General features: G+C 40.2%; 1 protein-coding gene across 2 annotated transcripts in view; it reads left to right on the top strand.

Moving 5' to 3' along the window:
- The window catches only part of DBT (dihydrolipoamide branched chain transacylase E2), an 85,922-nt gene extending 77,318 nt beyond the window's left edge, over positions 1-8,604 (top strand). Inside the window, exon 12 of one of the 2 annotated variants that reach the window (XM_050745083.1) lies at positions 8,516-8,604. The gene's annotated coding sequence lies outside the window, so the exon portion shown is untranslated. Of the gene's footprint in view, positions 1-7,249; positions 7,342-8,515 lie in introns of those variants that run through there. The other variant, XM_050745092.1, reaches the window with a different exon arrangement.
- Positions 8,605-14,379: the final 5,775 nt, after the last annotated feature.

Below are 14,379 nucleotides of genomic sequence, written 5' to 3'. Positions count from 1 at the left end.
TTGGGTGTCCACCAGCATTTCCAACCTCTCCTTAGAAACAGTCTCTGTTTTGTGAGACCAAGTGGTGCAAGTTAGGATGTAGCCATAACTTTCCAATATAAATCTCCAAATATGGAGAAGAATGACCCATTAACATTCGGCAAGTGTACAGTCTGTTATTTAAGAGTTTTCCTTGCATAGACACACAGACACACACACCTCCATCCACCCAACCTTACCTGGAAGATTTCCACATAAAAGAATATCGGTGTTCACAACAGTGTAGTACTGGCATAAAGACAGACATAAAGACCAATGGAATAGAATAGAGGCCCAGAAATAAACCTTCACATATATGGTCAAATGTCTTTCTGACAAGGGTGCCGAGACAATTCATGCTCTTGTGAAAGGGGAAAGGACAGTCTTTTCAGCAAGTGGTACTAGGAACACTAGAATGAAGAATACAAAAGAATGAAGTAGGACCCTGCTATGGTCTGAATGTTGTGTCCCCCCGATTAATTCATATGTTGAAACCTAATCCCCAAGGTGATGTATTAAGAAGTGGGCCTTTGGGGAGATAATTAGATCATAAGGACATTGCCTTCGTAAATGGGATTAGTGCCCTTATAAAAGAGGCCCTGAAGGAGCTTGTTTCACCTATGAGGATACAGGGAGAAAGTACTACCTGTGAGGAATACACCCTCACCAAACACCAAATCTGCTGGTGCCTTGATCTGGGACTTCCCAGCCTCCAGAACTATGAGCAATAAATTCTATCATTTAGAAATTGTCCAGTCTTGGCTGGGTGCAGTGGCTTATGCCTGTAATCCCAGCATTCTGGAGGCTGAGGCTGATGGATTGCTTAAGCTCAGGAGTTTGAGACCAGCCTGGGCAACATAGTGAAACCCCAACTCTATCAAAAATACAAAAAAAGAAATTAGTTGGGCATGGTGGTGCATGCCTGTAGTCCCAGCTACTCAGGAGGCTGAGGTCAGAGGACTACTTGGGCCCAGGAGGTGGAGGTTGCAGTGCGTGATCACACCACTGCACTCCAGCCTGGGTGAGACTCTGTCTCAAAAAAAAAAAAAAAGGAAAAGAAAAAGAAACTACCCATTGTATCTCAGATGGAAGGATGGAACAATGTACACGAATCTATAAATGTGATACACCATGTTAATACACTAAAAGAACTATTTGATCATTTCAATAGATGTAAAAAAATATTTGACACAATTCAGCACCCTTTCATTTTAAAAACTCAGCAAATTAGGTATAGAAGGAATGTACCTCAACACAAGAAAGATCAGATGTGACAAACCCACAGCCAACATTATACTCAATGGTGAAAACTGGAAAGTTTTTTCTATAAGATCAGGAACAAGACAAGTATGCTGTATTAATCTGTTCTCTCACTGCTATAAAGATACTACCAAAAGAGGCTCAATTGATGCACAGTTCTTCATGGCTGGAGAGGCCTCAGGAAACTTACAATCATAGCAGAAGACAAAGGGGAAGCAAAGCTTGTCTTACATGGCAGCAGGCAAGAGAGAGAGCAAGAAGGGGGAAGCACCAGACACTTATCAAACAACCAGATCTTGTGAGAACTCACTCATTATCACAAGAACAACATGGGGGAAACCTCCCCCATGATCCAATCGCCTCCCACCAAGTCCCTCCCTTGACATGTGGGGATTACAATTCTAATTACAATTTGATATGAGATTTGGGTGGGGACACAGCCAAACCATATCAGATGCCCACACCTGTCACTTCTACTCAATATACTGTAAGTTTTAGCCAAAGCAATTAGGCCAGATAAAGAAATAAAAGGCATACAAATTGGAAAGGAAAATGTTAAATTGTCCCTGTTTACAGATGACATGACCTTATATATTAAAAAACTCTAAAGACTCCACCAAAAAAACAAAACAAAACTGTTAGAACTAATAAAGTCAGTAAACTTGCAGGATATAAAATTAACATACAAAAATCAGTTGTGTTTCTATACACTAACAACAAACTATTGAGAGACAGGACTAGCTGGATTTCCTAGGCCGACTAAGAATCCCTAAGCCTAGCTAGGAAGGTGACCACATCTACCTTTAAAAACAGGGCTTGCAACTTAGCCCACACCTGACCAATCAGAGAGCTCACTAAAATGCTAATTAGGTAAAAACAGGAGGTAAAGAAATAGCCAATCATCTATTGCCTGAGAGCACAGCGGGAGGGACAAGGATTAGGATATAAATCCAGGCATTTGAGCTGGCAAAGGCAACCCCCTTTGGGTCCCCTCCCCTTATTTGGGAGCTCTGTTTTCACTCTATTAAATCTTGCAGCTGCACTCTTCTGGTACCTGTCTGTTATGGCTCCAGCTAAGCTTTCGCTGGCAGTCCACCACTGCTGTTTGCCCGCCGTCCCAGACCCGCTGCTGATTTCCATCCCTCAGGATCCAGCAGGGTGTCCGATGTGCTCCTGATCTAGCGAGGCGCCCATTGCTGCTCCCTATCGGGCTAAAGGCTTGCTATTTTTCCTGCAGGGCTAAGTGCCTGGGTTCATCCTAATTGAGCTGAACACTAGTCACTGGGTTCCACGGTTCTCATCCGTGACCCACGGCTTCTAATAGAGCCTATAACACCACATGGCCCAAGATTCCATTCCTTGGAATCCCTGAGACCAAGAACCCCAGGTCAGAGAACACGAGGTTTGCCACCATCTTAGAAGTGGCTCGCCACCATCTTGGGAGCTCTGGGAGCAAGGACCTCTGGTAACACTATCCAAAAAGGAAATTAAAAAATCTTTTACAATAGCTAGAAAGAAAAAAAACTTAGAAATAAATTCAACTACAGAGGCGAAAGATCTGTCCACTGCAAACTATAAAACATTGATGAAAAAAATTGAAGACATAAACGAAAAGATATCCCATGTTCATAGATTGGAAGAATTAATATTGTTCAAGTGTCCATCCTACCCAAAGTGATCTACAGATTCAATGCAATCTCTATCAAAATCCTAATGACAGTTTTCATAGAAATAGAATAAACAATCCTAAAGTTTATGTGGAACCGCAAAAGACTTCAAATAGCCAAAGCAATCTTGAACAAAAAGAACAAAGCTGGGGTGTTGACACTACCTGACTTCAAAATATACCACACCACTACAGTAATCAAAACAGCATGATAAGGCTGGACACAGTGACCCATGCCTATAATCACAACACTTCGGGAGGCTGAGGCAGGAGGATTGCTTGAGCCCAGGAGTTCAAGACCAGCCTGGGCAACACAGGCAGAACCTGTCTCTGCAAAAAAGTTTTAAAATGCTGGGTATGGTGGCGTGTGCCTGTGGCCCCAGCTACTCAGGAGACTGAGGTGGGAGGATTGCTTGGGCCTGGGAGGTCTAGATTGCAAAGAGTTCTGATTGTACCACTGCACTCTATCCTGGGCAACACAGTGAGATCCTGCCTCAAGAAAGGCTGCAAGAAAACAGCATGATAGCCAGGTGCAGAGGCACATGCCTGTAGTCCCAGCTACTAGGGAGGCTAAGACAGGAGGACTGCTGGAGCCCAGGAGTTCAACGCCAACCTGGGCAACACAGTGAGACCCTGTCTCTCAAAATACAAATAGGTAAAACAGTATGGTACTGGCATAAAACAGACACAGACCAATAGAACAGAATAGAAGGCCCAGAAATAAATTCATACATTTATGGTCAATTGATGTTTTGTTTATTTGTTTTGAGATAGGGTCTCCCTTTGTCACCCAGGCTGAAATGCAGTGATGCTATCATAGCCTACTGCAGCCTTGAGCTCTTGGGCTCAAAGGATCCTCCTGCCTCACCTTCCTGAATAGCTAAGGTTACAGGTGTGCCCCATCATGCCCAGCTAATTAAAACTTTTTTTATTTTTATTTTTTGTAGAGGCAGGGGCTTGCTATGTTGCCCAGGTTGGTTTCACACTCCTGACCTCAAGCAGTCCACACATCTCAGTCTCGCAATGTGCTTGGATTACAGGAATGAGCCAATATGCCCAGCCAATAGTCAACTGATTTTTGACAAAGGTGCCAAGAACACACAATTAGCAAAGAACACTCTCTTCACTCAATGGTTTTGGGACAACTGGATATCCATATGCAGGGGAATAAAACTAATATTTCATGCTACATTAAAAAATAAGCTATAAATGAATTAAAGACTTAAATATAAGGCCTAACACTGTAAAACCACTAGAAGAAACCGTAGAAGAAAAGCTCCATGACATTCATCTGGGCAATGATTTTTTTTTTTTTGACACAAATCCAGAAGCACAGGCAACAAAAACAAACATTGACAAATGGGATTACATCAAACTAAAAATCTCTTGCATGGTTGAGGACACAATCAACAGAGTGAAGAGACAACCTATCTGCAAATCATACATCCAATAAGGGGTGAATATAATAATAATAAAAAAAAGACACTCAAACAACTCAGCAATGAGAAAACAAAGAACCCAATTTAAAAATTGGCCAAGGATCTGAGTAGACATTTCTCCAAAGAAGACATAAAAATATCCAATAGGTACATGAAAAAGTACCTCAAATCAACGATCCTCAGAGAAATGCTAATTAAAATCACAGTGAGCTATCACCTCACACCTGTTAGAATGACTGTTATCAAAAAGACAAAAGATAACACGTGTTGGAGAGGATGTGGAGAAAAGGAGACCCTTGCACATTGTTGGTGGGAATGTAAATTAGTACAGCCTGTGTGAAAAACAGTATGGAGGTTACTAAAAAAATTAAAAATGGAAAAACTACTATAGGATTCATTAATCCCGTACTAAGTACATATCCAAAGTAAAGGAAATCAGTATGTCAAACAGATACCTGCACCCTGATGCTTATTGCAGCATTATTCACACTAGCCAAGATGAAATGAACCTAAGTGTTCATCAATAGATGAATGGATAAAGAAAATGCATATATACACAATGGAGTGTTATTCGGCCTTGAAAAAGGAAGAAATCCTGTCACTAGCAACAACATGAATAAATGTGGAAGACATTATATTAAGTGAAATAAGCCAGGAACAGAAACACAAATATACCACTTAATTTCACCTATATGTGGGATCTAAAAAAATTGAACTCATAGAAGTAGAGAATATGATGGTTACCAGGGACTTGGGGGAGGCTTTGGGGAAACAGACAAACTACCTATTTCTTTTTTTTTTTTTTTTTGAGACGAGTCTCGTCCTGTCACCCAGGCTGGAGTGCAGTGGCGTGATCTCAGCTCACTGCAAGCTCTACCTCCCGGGTTCACATCATTCTCCTGCCTCAGCCTCCTGAGTAGCTGGGACTACAGGCACCCGCCGCCATGCCTGGCTAATTTTTTTGTATTTTAGTACAGATGGGGTTTCACTGTGTTATCAAAGACGGTCTCGATCTCCTGACTTCATGATCCACCCGCCTCGGCCTCCCAAAGTGCTGGGATTACAGGCATGAGCCACCACGCCCAGTCCAAACTACCTATTTCAAAAAAATTTTTTATAGCAGCCTGAGCAGACTAAGACAGACCCTTACCCAATATCATGTATAAAAATTAACTCAAAACAGATCAAAGACCTAAATGTAAGATCCAAAACTATAAAACTCTAAGAAGTAAACATAGGTGAAAAGCTGCACAACATTAGATTTGGCGATGATGTATTGGATAAGACACCAAAAGCATAGGCCACAAAAGAAAAAAAAAATAGACTGGGTGAGGTGGATCAGGCCTGTAATCTCAGTACTTTGGGAGGCAGAAGTGGGAGGATTGCTTGAGGCCGGGGTTCGAGGTTACAGTGAGCTACGATTGCGCCACTGCATTTCAGCCTGGGAAACAGAGTGAGACCCTATCTCTTAAAAAAAGATAGACTGGATATCATAAAATTTTTTAAATTTGTGCATCAAAAGACACTATTAAGAGAGTAAAAAGGCAACCCACAGAATGGGATAAAATATTTGCAAGTACTGTATCTAGTAAGAGATTAATATCCAGAATATTGTCATTCACCACTTAATGATGGGGATACCTCCTGAGAAAAGCCTCATTTGGTGATTTTGCCATGGTGAGCACAACATAGAGTGTATTCTATGTGGTAAAATACACATAACATTAAATTTACCATCTTGACCATTTTTAAGTGTACAGTTCAGTGGTATTAAACACATTCATAATATTGTGCAACCATCACCACCATCTATCTCCATAATTTTTTTTATTTGTCCTTTTGTAACTGGCTTACTTACCATAATGTCCTCAAGAATCATCCATGTCGTAGACTTTGTCAGAATTCCAGAACTACGTTACAGTACTTGCCTAGTAAGGGGGTTGCTGCTGCTGACCCCAGAACCAGCTACATCTGCTGAGGTTAGGCAACTCTTGCTGCCAAAACAAACCCCAGAATATACTGTCTTTGCTGCTACCCATGCCAGCAAAAATGGACACTAGCGACACGAGTCACCCAACAGAGCCCTTTGTTGGTGTATATAATTAGTGGAAACTTAGTAGTGTGTAAAATTAGTCACATACCCCATTCCAGTAGCAAGGGAGGCTGGGATTTTTTTTTCCCCCTTCAAATTCTAACTTGGAAAGGTAGGATTCATGATGTGGGGGATTATAAAAATGTGGAGGATATTCAAAAGATTTTGGACAGTTATAAATGACAGATATTCATTATGTAGTGCCTGTCTCTTCCTTCACATTCACTCTCTATATCCCTCTAAAGTCACCAAAATTCTGGCTAATTTGCCTCATAAATAGCTCAGGCATCTATTCACTTTCTCTATCCTCCCTGACCTGTCTTTAGTGTAAGTCACTCCATGGGGATGGGAAATAAGAAGTAGATAAGGGAAGGAGAAGAGAGATGCCTTGAAATTTGTGAGTTCTCTAGAAATACTGTCAAATTAAAATTTAATTGTAGGTAGTGCCAAGGCAGAAAGAAATCTAAATTTTCTCCAAAGTAACAATATATTGTTCTTTTTAACTGAATCAAAACTCCCTGGATCTCTCTCTCTCTCTTTTTTTTTTCTTCAGACAAGGAAGGCTCTGTTGCCCAGGCTGGAGTGCAGTGGCACCATCACAGCTTGACCTCCCTGGCTCAAAATATCCTCCCACCTCAGTCTTCCAAGTAGCTGAGACTACAGGAACACACCACTACACCTGGCTAGTTTTCTTTTTCTTTTTTTTTTTTCTTTTTATGGAGACAGGACCACCATGCCTGGCTACTTTAACTTTTTTTTTTTTTTTTTTGGTAGAGACAACGTCTCGCTCTGTTGTTCAGGCTGGTCTCCAGCTCCTGGGTTCAAGTGATCCTACCATCTTGGCCTCTCAAAGTGCTGGGACTACAGGTGTGAGATCTTGATTTTTACTTATGAACATATCCAAGCACTCCGTATGTGTTGGGTGGTGTACACTCTTGGGACAGGGAAGTTAGAGTTTCAGTTGTGGCCATGGCTTCTTTACTCTTTCTGTGATCTTGAGCAGTCCCACAACTCTTAGAACTTAATTCGTTACAGAAGTGTTAGAGAATTTCTGTGAGATAATCAGGCATAAATTTTTAAAGCACCAATATTGCTGAGATGTCCAAATGACTATGTAAATTATGACCCACCTACATGCTAAACTACTATGTGGCCATTAAAGAGAATGACGCTGCTCTAAATATACTAATATGAAACAGTTTCCAAGATATCCTAAGTGAAGAAAAGACAGTATAGAACAATGTATATAGTATGCTACCATTTTTGTAGGTGTTCATGCCTTCACATCTGTGTTACTTTTAAGGGATATAGGTATATTTAAGCTTGTAAATTCACAGACCATCTTTGTAAGGGTACACAAGGAACTGGCAATAGTGGTTGCCTTCAGAGAAGAGAACTTGAAGAGAACCTCCCTACTGGAGGCAGGGATGGTGGAAGGGGTGGGGGATGGAGACAGTGGAGATTGAGCTTTTGAATTTTGTTCCATGTGTATATATTATAAATTCAAAATAAAGATATAGTTTATTTTTTAAGAACCTGGAATTAAGTCCTATCTATGAAAACTGAAGAGATCGAAGTGAGAGGTAATTTAATTTGAAGCCCAGGTACAGCAGAAGTTTGGGGCTCCTCTGTTACTCATGCTTATCCACACCTTTATTTTTTTTTTTTCTAAAGCATCTGGGTCTTTAGCTCAAACTTATGCAGATCTATGGTTTACTGGGTATAATTTTTGTTATGGCATACATCAACATATTCCAAGTTTCTCTACTTGGATGGAATAGACGCATTAAATTCTGTGAAATGATTAAGTTGTGAAAAGTAGAAGGAGTTTGAATAGGCATTATTTTTCAGGATCTTAGAAATAGTTATGCCTGATAGTTTTATAATGTCTGTAGTATGGTTTTGCAGTCCACAGAATGCACTCACATACATTATCAGCTGATCCTTCGCAAAGAAGCCTCATGTGATTCTTTCTATTCTCAGCTTTGTCCAGGAACTAAAATTAGAACTAGGCTGACATTACATTTCACTTGGTTACAGCTGACTGGGGATTTTAATCATTTGGAGCCACATTGAAAAAAATTTCCCCCTGCAATCTACTCTTAACTGATAGTCACTAATTTTGGTTATGTGAGCTTCAGCATCTACCGATATTGGTAAGTATTTGACAATGGTGAGTATTTTTCAAAAATATTTTTCCTTTATTCTTCACATATAAATAGCTTGCTGCTGATACCTCTACTGTGTCTGTATTGGTCGGAATGTCCAAACGAACTGGAATAGAATTTAAAAGTTTTCTGCGGGGTGTTCATGGTCACTCGTATAACTGTGCTCCTCTGGAAGATAGATTTCCACAGAAGTAAGAAACAATTCTTCTGCGATTCTTTTGCTATGCTTACCTCACTTGCCACACTATGTGCTTTTTTCTGTTATGGTAATAATCAAAGTAGAGAGCACAATCCTGTGCTGGAGGAAGAAATACATCATTATTGACTTGTGTTTCCCTAGGGGAAATTGATCGTTATAGGAAAACTGATGGATTAGCAACATTTAATGGCAAATGAGGAATTGAATTCGCAAATGGATGAATCGTTTTGCATGTCTAGTAAAATACATGTATAAGTGTAGATACTTGGGATTTTAAAAATATTTTTATTATTTGAGTATTTAGCAAAAACTTCAAACTTTCTTAAATCAGAGACAATAAATTGTAAATTGATTGCGATATGCTCAGGAAGTTGGATTACCAGTATGTATCCCAAGGTTTCTTCACAGCAAAGAGATCTCGCATTCTGTTCCTGAGTAAATTCAGCATGCCTTGCTTAGAGATTTTCTCAACAATGTCCTGCATATGCCAATTATTTTTTAATCTTGAAATTTTAAACTTTTTTCTGTAATATAGTTCTTTGTCTGTCTCACACACATATATACTACATAATATTAGTTTAAAAAATCAATAATTTAGAAGAGGTTAATAATGAAAAGCAATATTATCTATCCAATTCCTCTCTATCACCAGCCCTCTCTAGAAGTAATCATTTTAACCATTTTGGAATTCAGTTTTCAGTGCTTATCTCCATATTTCTTTTTCAAAGACAATTGCATGCTATTTTTTAATCAACTTTAAACATTGTCTGTGGAGCTTCATTATAAGAGGTGGGGATTAAGTTCCCTTACACTGCCATAGGGTTATATCCCTATTTTTAGCTTCTCTCTTGATTACCTTAATAACTTTAAGCAAATACTTTAATCTTTATTTCTTGTTCCATAAGGTACGGACAGTATCTGTTGATTCCCCACTTTGAAGATGTGGATATCGGTGTTCCTATCATTTACTTCTTTTCCTCATTTCCTTCTTCCACATTCTGTTAAAAGTACTGTCACTTTTATGTTTTCAAGATATAAGGCATTAATATTCTGCTCTGTAACCCTCAATAAGTCTTCCTTACTTTTTTATAGATTAATTTATTTCAAAAGTTTAAGACCAATACATAGGCTTTACTATGTAATTTCTGTTTTCTGTAGAGCCAACATTTCCTTCTCAGTATCAATGTTATATTCATTGTACCAAAGAAGAATGTTAAAATAGATTCTCCTTTCCTCCACTTCAATAGTTGCTAAAAAATCATGCCACATTTTGTTGGCTTTATATATAGACTGTGGTTTTCTTGTACAGTGTCTTCCTCAACACAATTTCTGACTGCCTTTCTTTTTGCTTACTGGGAGAAGAAATTTCATCTTTTCACCATATCTCCAATGTCACACAGTTTTTCCCCCTTAATTCTAGCTATTTTTATAATTCAATGGATGACTACTGCCATTGCTTTTTTTTTTTTTTAATTTATTTATTATTATTATACTTTAAGTTCTAGGGTACATGTGCATAACGTGCAGGTTTGTTACATATGTATACTTGTGCCATGTTGGTGTGCTGCACCCATCAACTCGTCAGCACCCATCAACTCGTCATTTACATCAGGTTTAACTCCCAATGCAATCCCTCCCCCCTCCCCCCTCCCCATGATAGGCCCCGGTGTGTGATGTTCCCCTTCCCGAGTCCAAGTGATCTCATTGTTCAGTTCCCACCTATGAGTGAGAACATGCGGTGTTTGGTTTTCTGTTCTTGTGATAGTTTGCTAAGAATGATGGTTTCCAGCTGCATCCATGTCCCTACAAAGGACACAAACTCATCCTTTTTTATGGCTGCATAGTATTCCATGGTGTATATGTGCCACATTTTCTTAAGACAATTTCATTCTTGTTGCCCGGTCTGGAGTGCAATGGTGTGATCTCAGCTCACTACAACCTCTGCCTCCCGGGTTCAAGTGATTCTCCTGCCTCAAGCCTCCCAAGTAGCTGGGATTACAGGCATGTGCCACCACACCCAGCTAATTTTATATTTTTTTAGTAGAGATGGGGTTTCACCATGTTGGTCAGGCTGGTCTCGAACTCCTGACCTCAAGCAGTCCACCCACCTCAGCCTCCCAAACTGCTGGGATTACAGGCATGAGCCACCATGCCCAGCTATTGCTTTTAAAACATTGTTTTACTTTATTTTTAATTTTTTAAACTATCTTGAAAAACATTGCTGGGAACAGCCTTATTCATGTTTCCTGGTGGAGACACCCTTCCTCTAGGTATATACCTTTGAATGGAATTGCTGGATCATAAGCTGTGCTTATCTTCAATATTAGTACATAAGTATTTCAAAATAGTTAATACTAATTTACAATTTCACCAATATACCAGGAATGCGTGAGGATTTCTGTAAGTCAAATTCTCGTCAACACTTGGTATAGTCAGCCTTTTGAATTTTAGCCACTCTGACAGATGTTCATTGGTATCTTATTGTGTTTTTATTAAGGTGGAGCACAACTTCATATGTTTTTGGTCAGCTGGATTTTTTTTTATCCACAGGGCAAGTTCTACCATTTGGATTTTATTGTTTGAAAATTTCCTGTTCAATTGTATTTTTTGTCACCTTTTTGAGTTGATTTTTAGGGGTTTGTTATATAATCTAGATGTAGTCCATTGGTGGTTACAAATATTGCCAATATCTTCCCCCACTAATGTACATGGTATTCCTTTTATTTTCTAAGTGATGTCTTTCAATAAGTTCTTAATTGTAATGTAGCCCACTTTATCAATCTGTGTTAGGCTGTTCTTGCATTGCTATAAAGAAATATCCGGCCAGGGCCAGGCACGGTGGCTCTCACCTGTAATCCCAGCACTTTGGAAGGCCGAGGCAGGCAGATCACGAGGTCAGGAGATCGAGACCATGGTGAAACCCGGTTTCTACTAAAAATACAAAAAATTAGCCAGGCGCAGTGGCAGGAGCCTATAGTCCCAGCTACGCAGGAGGCTGAGGCAGGAGAATGGTGTGAACCCAGAAGGCGGAGCTTGCAGTGAGCCGAGATCGCACCACTGCACTCCAGCCCAGGTGACAGAGTGAGACTTCGTCTCAAAAAAAAAAAAAAGAAAAAAGTAATACTTGGCCAGGCACAGCAGCTCATGTCTGTGATCCTAGCACTAGCACTTCTGGAGGCCAATGCAGGTGGTTCACTTGAGCCCAGGAGTTCAAGACCAGCCTGGAGAATGTGGAGAGATCCTGTCACTACAAAAAATTAAAAAAAAAAAAAAAAAGCTGGCACACTGTTTCTCTCCTGTAGTCCCAACTATTCTGAAGGCTGAGGCAGAGGGGCCCCAGGAAATCAAGGCTACCATAAGCCATGATTGTGCCACAACACTCCAGCCTTGGTAGCAGAGTAAGGGCCTGTCTCAAGAAAAAAAAAAAAACCCACAAAACAAACAAAAAAATACCTGAAACTGGGTAAATTATAAAGAAAAGAGGTTTAATTGGCTCATGGTCCTGCAGGCTTTACAGGAAGCATGGTGCTGGCATCTGGTTGGCTTCTAGTGAAGCCTCAGGGAGCTTTCAATCCTGGTGGAAGGCGAAGGGAGAAGCCTGCATCCCACAAGACCAGAGCAGGAGCAAAAGAGGGAGCCGGTGGAGGTGCCACACACTTAAAGAACCAGATCTTGCAAGAACTCACTGTTTCAAGGACAGCACCATGCCATGAGGGATCCTCCTCCATGATCCAATCACCTCCTACCTAGCCCCACCTCCAACGCTGGGGATTACAGTTCAACATGAGATTTGGTGGAAACATATATTCAAACTATATAACAATCTTTTCCTTTATGGATATGCTTTGTATTCTGTTTTAAAAAGTGTTCTCTACTTTAAGGACATCAAGATAAGTCCTATATTGTCACCTAAATGTTTTATTTTTCTACTTTCACTTTTAGATCTATAATTCACATGGAATTAATTTTGGTAATATACAGATATTCAACAGTCCCAATATAATTTATCTTAAAAAATTGTTTCCATGGCCAGGTGTGGTGGCTTACACCTGTAATCCCAGCACTTTGGGAGGCCAAGGAAGGCAGATTACTTGAGCCCAGGAGTTCAAGACCAGCCTGGGCAACATGGTAATACCTCATCTCTACAAAAAATACATAAATTAGCCAGGTGTCATGGTGTGCACCTGTAGTCCCAGCTACGTGGGAGGCTGAGGTGGGAGAATGGCTTGATCCCAGGAGGTGGAGGTTGCAGTGAGCCAAGATCATGCCACTGCTCTCCAGCTTGGGCAACAGAACCAGACCCTGTCTGAAAAAAAAAATTTCTACAATTGTTGCAGGAAGTCAGGGACCCCAAATGGAGTGACCAGCTAGAACCGTGGCAGAGGAACATAAATTGTGAAGATTTCATGGACATTTATCACTTCCCTAATAATACTCTTATAATTTCTTATGCCTGTCTTTACTTCAATCTCTGAACATAAATTGTGAAGCTTTCCTGGACATTTATCAGTTCCCAAATAATACTCTTATAATTTCTTACGCCTGTCTTACTTTAATCTCTTAATCCTGTTATCTTCATAAGCTGAGAACGTACGTCACCTCAGGACCACTGTTGTACAACTTGATTGTAAAATGTGTGTTTGAACAATATGAAATCAGTGCACCTTGAAAAGGGACAGAATAACAGCGATTTCTCAGGGAACGAGGGAAGATAACCATATGGTCTGACTGCCTGCGGGACGGGAAGAATAGAGCCATATTTTTCTTCTTGCAGAGAGCCTATAAATGGACGTGCAAGTAGTAGAGATATCACTAAATTCTGTTCCTAGTAAGGAATATAATATTAAGACCCTAAAAAAGAATGCATTCCTGTGGGGAGGTCTATAAACGGCCACTCTGGGAGTATCTGTCTTATGCAGTTGAGATAAGGAATGAAATACACCCTCGTCTCCTGCAGTACCCTCAGGCTCATTAGGGTGGGGAAAAACCCCACCCTGGTGAATTTGAGGTCAGACCAGTTATCTGCTCTCGAACCCTGTTTTCTGTTGTTTAAGATGTTTATCAAGACAATACATGCACAGCTGAATATAGACCCTTATCAGGAGTTTTTGATTTCGCCCTTTGCCTTGGGATCTTTGCTTTGCCCTTTGCCTTGTGATCTTTATTGGCCTCAGAAGCATGTGATCTTTGTGACCTACTCACTGTTCATACATCCCCTCCCCTTTTGAAGTCCTTAATAAAAACCTGCTGGTTTTGCAGCTCAGGTGGGTATCACAGACCTACCGATATGTGATGTCACCCCCGGCAGCCCAGCTGTAAAATTCCTCTCTTTGTACTCTTTCTCTTTATTTCTCAGACCGGCCGACACTTAGGGAAAATAGAAAAAACCTACATTGAAATATTGGGGGCAGGATCTTCCAATACACAATGTTCTGCAGTGCCTATATGTATATGAGTCTGTTTCTGGGGTTCCTTATTCAGGTACACTGATGTTTGTCTGTTGCACCAATAACATTATCTAGTACTATAGCTTTAAA

This window comes from Macaca thibetana, chromosome 1 (genome assembly GCF_024542745.1).
Source record: "Macaca thibetana thibetana isolate TM-01 chromosome 1, ASM2454274v1, whole genome shotgun sequence".
NCBI classification, from domain to species: domain Eukaryota; kingdom Metazoa; phylum Chordata; class Mammalia; order Primates; family Cercopithecidae; genus Macaca; species Macaca thibetana.
This window is presented reverse-complemented; position numbering and strand designations above follow the sequence as displayed.